General features: G+C 37.5%; 1 protein-coding gene across 1 annotated transcript in view; it reads left to right on the top strand.

Moving 5' to 3' along the window:
- The window catches only part of PKIA (cAMP-dependent protein kinase inhibitor alpha), a 33,128-nt gene that overhangs the window by 892 nt on the left and 26,236 nt on the right, over positions 1 to 6,000 (top strand). The window lies entirely within an intron of this gene.

Here is a 6,000-nt window from a genome sequence, read left to right as displayed (position 1 = left end):
ATAACTGCCACTAATCTGTCTTATTACATCATAGTGATAGAGTTTACAACACATAAGGAAATCACATATTACAAAATGGTACACAATCATACAATACTAGGAATCATGACTCAGCCAAGTTGACAGATATTTTTGGGGGACACAATTCAATCCATGATGCCCACTAACCATTTTCTTCTCATTTCTAATTCGAGATCCAAACTTGGGGGAAGGGGTATGATGAAGACAATGCATTATATGGCTAGACAAAAGACAGCTGCCACATCAAAATCAGGGGGTGTTTGTTTCATTTACAGGTATATAGCCAATGGCTAGCATGGCACTTAACACATAGTTGGTACTCAGTATGAAGATACATGTTGAATGAATGAATTAAAAAATATTAATATGGTAGAAAAGGTGTTTGTACTTCCATTGCCTTGTGTGTTCACTGCTGTATTCCCAGGCCTCAGCACTGTACCTGACACCTGGTATGTAAGCAATAAAATTAGTTGATTGAATGACTAAAAGGACATTTATAAGACCAACACAGATCCGATATTTGCCGAGTGAATGAATGAATGGGCATTCATAAGACTGACAGAGACCCCACATTTGCCAGTGTCTATGGCAGAAGCGTCCATGAAATGAAAGCCTGGATATCTGACAGCTGGTGTTGCTGACAGAATTTATCTAGTCGTGAGACTGAGTTTTCGTCATTTACATATAATCCATTACATTTAGGCATAGTACCTACATTAGACTCACTATACTATTAAATGACTTGAATATGAGTAGAAAACACCCTTGATAAAAGCTCTTGTGACATATTATTTGCAAAATGTATTTTTGAGAACATTTTTATAATGGCATATTTAAGGGTAATTTCAGAATCACTAGCTGCTAAAATTGTTATTTATACTTCTTCCATGGGCAGTACAGCCATAGTGTTGCAGCAGCTGCTTCTCTCCAGTTGGCTGTGGCTATCTTTTTGCATTCCCAAGGGAGAACAAAAGTCATTTCACTAAAGAAAGAGATGTAAAATTTAACATAATGCTGCTACCACAAAGCCAAAACACACACACTCTCTCCCAGATACATAGGTGAAATAATAGTCTAAAATAGCACTCTGGAACATTTCAAATTAAGGGAAATCCACCTGTATTTGATTACTTTATTCCTTTATGGATGTGTGATGTTGATATTCAGATGTGCTTGTTAAAAACAATTCTGAGTTCCTAGACGGGGAACATAGAGTAGCTAAAGCAAATGGAAGAAATGATAAAGTCAAAGAGCTGAACAGAAGATTTCAAAGGGTGGCTCAAGAAGACAGAGTGAAGTATTATAATGAAATCTGGAAAACCCTGGAGTTAGAAAACCAAAAGGGAAGAACATGTTCAGCATTTCTCAAGCTGAAAGAACTGAAGAAAAAATTCAAGCCTCAAGTTGCAATATTGAAGGATTTTATGGGCAAAACATTCAATGACACAGGAAGCATCAAAAGAAGATGGAAGAAATAAACTGTACCAAAAAGAATTACTCGACGTTGAACAATTTCAGGAGATAGCCCATGATCAAGAACCAGTGGTATTAAAGGAAGAAGTCCAAGCTGCGTGAAGGAATTGGCGCACTATAAGGCTCCAGGAATTGACGGAATACCAATTGAGATGTTTCAACAAACGATGCAATGCTGGAAACACTCACTTTTCTATGCCAAGAAATTTGGAAGACAGTTACCTGGTCAACCGACTGGACGAGATCCGTATTTGTGCCCATTCCAAAGAAAGGTGATCCAAAAGAATGTGAAAATTATTGAACAATATCATCAATATTATACACAAGTAAAATTATGCTGGAAATCATTCAAAAGCCGTTGCAGCAGTACATCGACAGGGAACTGCCAGAAATTCAAGACGGATTCAGAAGAGGACATGGAATAAGGGACATGATTGCTGATGTCAGATCATTGCTGAAAGCACAGAATACCAGAAAGATGTTTTCTTGTGTTTTACTAACTATTCAAAAGCATTCGACTGTGGGGATCATAACAAATTCTGGATAACATTGTGAAGAATGGGAATTCTAGAACACTTAATTGTGCTCATGAGGAACCTGTACATAGACCAAGAAGCAGTCGTTCAAACAGAAAAAGGGGATACCGTATGGCTTAAAATCAGGAAAAGTGTGTGTCAGGGTTGTATCCTTTCACCATACTTATTCAATCTGTATTCTGAGCAAATAATCCAAGAAGCTAGACTATATGAAGAAGAATGGGGCATCAGAATTGGAGGAAGACTCATTAACAACCTGTGATATGCAGATGACTCAACCTCGCTTGCTGAAATTGACGAGGACTTAAAGCACTTACTGATAAGGATCAAAGACTACAGCCTTCACTATGGATTACACTTCAACATAAAGAAAACAAAAATACAGCTGGACCAATAAACAACATCATGATAAACAGAGAAAATATTGAAGTTGTAAAGGATTTAATTTTACTTGGATACACAATCAATGCCCATGGAAGTATCAGTCAAGAAATCAAAGGACATATTGCACTGGGCAAATCTGCTGCCAAAGACCTCTTTAAAGTGTCTAAAGCAAAGATGTGACCTTGAGGACTAAGGTACACCTGACCCAAGCTATGGTATTTTCAGTCATCTCATATGCATACCAAAGCTGGATAATGAATAAGGAAGACCGAAGAAAAACTGATGCATTTGAATTAGGGTGTTGGCGAAGTATACTGAATATACCATGGGCTGCCAGAAGAATGACGAAATCTGTCTTAGAAGAAGTACAGCCAGAATGCTCCTTAGAAGTGAGAATGTCAAAACTTCATCTCAAGTACTTTTGACATGTTATCAGGAAGGCCCAATCCCTGGAGAAGGACATTATGCTTAGTAAAGAAAGGGTCAGCAAAAAAGAGGAAGACCCTCAATGAGATGGATTGACACAGTGGCTTCAACAATGGGCTCAAACATAGCAACGATTGGGAGGATGATGCAGAACCAGGTAGCGTTTCATTCTGTTGTACATAGGGTCGATGTGAGTCGGAACCCACTTGATGGCACCTAACAGCAACAGATGAGGAATTAGCTACGTACCATGTTTGTCTCAGTATGTATATATTGATAATATATGAAATTGCCTCCCTTGCTGAACCCTTTTCTTGTATTCTCTTGAGGGCAGGAGATGTAGCTGTAAGTTGTTTTGTAAAATTTCTAGATAGGCAAAGGACGAGTATAATTTAAATGATGGGAAATTGTCCCAAAGTAAGAGGCTTCCTTATGGAGCTGTTGTTGTTGTTAGATGGTGTTGAGTTGATTAGGCTCATATTGACCCCATGTGACAGAGTAGAACTGTCCCATAGGGTTGTTGTTGTTTTTAATTTTGTGTGTGTGTGTTTTAGGTGAAAGTTTACACAGCAAGTTAGATTCCTATACAACAATTCATACTCAAATTGTTCCGTGACATTGGTTACTATCCCCGCAATGTGTCAGAACTCTAACCACTTCCACTCCACCTGCCCCGTTTCTATCCATCCAGTTTCTCTGCCCCTCCTTGCCAGCTCATCTTTGCTTTTGGGTAAATGTTGACCATTTGGCCTCATATAGTTGTTTAAAGGAGCACATTCCTCAAGGGTGTTATTGTTTATTTTTTAGGCCAATCTATTTATTTGGCTGAAAGGTGACCTCTGGGAGTGGCTTCAGTTCCAGGTTAAAACGGTATCTTTGAGTGATAGTCTCAGGGGTTCCTCTAGTCTCTATCAGTCCAGTAAGTCTGGTCTTTTTTATGAATTTGACTTTTGTTGTACATTTTTCTCCCATTCTAACTGAGACCTTCTGTTGTGTCCCCGGTCAGAATGTTCAGTGGTGGTAGCCTGGCACCATTTAGTTCTTCTGGTCTCAGAATTCCCATAGGGTTTTCTAGGTTGTAATCTTTACTGGAACACACTGCCAGGTCTTTCTGCTGTGGACCCACTGGATAGGTTTGAACCACAAACCTTTTGGTTAACAGCCAAGCGCTTAACCATTATGCCACCAGGGCTCCTCATTATGAAGCAGCTGTAAACAAATCTTTAAATATCAGGAATCTTCTAGAAGTTTGCCCTGCCATAAAGTTTTCAGATGAAAGAGGAAGAATTCCATAGCTGACGGTTACTGACTACAAAAACTTTATGGGAGTAACTATATATGTTGTTTCAAAGTGGACCCCCTTCTCTATAATTAATGTAGATATTATCTTTAATATAATTAAATACTTTAAGATACTCAGAGATAAGTATTATCTTTGGTATCTAGAGAATTTTGATTTTTAAAATATTATTATGTAATATTTCCAAGATGAACAAATCTGTCTTGGAAGAAGTACAGCCAGAATGCTCCTTAGAAGCAAGGACGGCGAGACGTCGTCTCACATACTTTGGACATGTTATCAGGAGGGATCAGTCCCTGGAGAAGGACATCATGCTTGATAGAGGGTCAGCGAAAAAGAGGAAGACCCTCAATGAGATGGACTGACACAGTGTCTGCAACAATGGGCTCAAGCATAACAACGACTGTGAGGATGGTGCAGGACGGGGCAGCATTTCGTTCTGTTGTACATAGGGTCGCTGTGAGTCAGAACCAACTCGACGGCACCTGACAACATTATGCAATATTTCATACATACAAAAGAATATATGTAAATATATATAAGTGATGAACTATAATAATAAACATTTGGAAACCCACCACCCAAACTAAGAAGTAGAATCAAAACTGCTGAATCTTTGTGCTCTACCCTGATCCCCCCTTTCTGCTTTCACCAGACAAGTTACTCTGATCTTGGTTTTATATTCATCATTTACTTAACTTGTACGTGCTTTTTACTATATATGCAATTTTTCTTATTTTTGATTATTATAAAATTGGTATCGTACTTTATGTAATTTTCTGTGCTTGCTCTTTTTACCCAACATTATGTTTCTAAAATTCATCCACTTTGTTGTAACTAGCATTCATTCATTTTCACCACTGTATAATACTGCATTGTGTAAAGATAAGAAAATGTATTTATGTATAATCCTACTGATGATATTTGGATTGTTTTGGACCTATTATGAATAATGCCACCATGAACATTTATTTTAATGTCTCTTGGTACATATGTACAAGATTTATTTTAACATATATAAGCAAGAGTGGGATCATTGGGTCATTGGGAATTCAAATAAACCAAAACCAGACCCATTGCCATTGAGTCAATTCCAACTGATAGCGACCCCATAGGACAGAGTAGAACTGCCCCATAGAGCTGGGAATTCAGATATTCAACTTTAAAAGGTAGTGTCAAAATGATTCCCAAAGTTATGGAATCAATTTTCAGTCCTCTTGCTTTACACCCTCACCAATTAGATTTGTCAACTGAGTTGTTGTAAAATCTCAAACGGTCTTGATTTCCAGGTGGCCCAGTGGTTAAGAGTTTGGCTGCTAACCAAAAGGTCAGCAGTTCGAATCCACCAGCTGCTCCTTGAAAACTCTATGGTGCAGTTCTACTGTGTCCTATAGGGTTGCTATGAGTCGAGATCGACTTGACGGCAACGGGTTTTGTTTTTTTTTTTTTTAATGACGAATAGCAGCTCTTGATTTTAATAAAATAATATTTATCTTTCAGTTTAGTGCTTTGTCTTGCTTAAAATATCCTTTCTTAGCTTAATATTATAAACACACAATCCTAAATTTTCTTCTAAAAGTTCTAATGTATTTTTGTTTGTTTTATATTCAAGCTTTGAGTCTACCTAGAATTGATTTGAGTGTATGTATGATCCTATTTCTTTTTTTCTATTATGAATAACTAATTTTTCCAGAATCATTTATTAAATAGTCCATCCTTATCCCAGTAATCTGCAATGACTTTTCTGTGATATATCTGATTTCAAATAGGTAATGATCAATCTCTGGGCTCTTTATTCTATGAGTCTATTTGACTACCCTGAAATAACACCACACTGTCTTAATTAATATACCTTTATAA

This window comes from Trichechus manatus, unplaced genomic scaffold (assembly GCF_000243295.1).
Source record: "Trichechus manatus latirostris isolate Lorelei unplaced genomic scaffold, TriManLat1.0 scaffold00152, whole genome shotgun sequence".
Taxonomy (NCBI): domain Eukaryota; kingdom Metazoa; phylum Chordata; class Mammalia; order Sirenia; family Trichechidae; genus Trichechus; species Trichechus manatus.
This window is presented reverse-complemented; position numbering and strand designations above follow the sequence as displayed.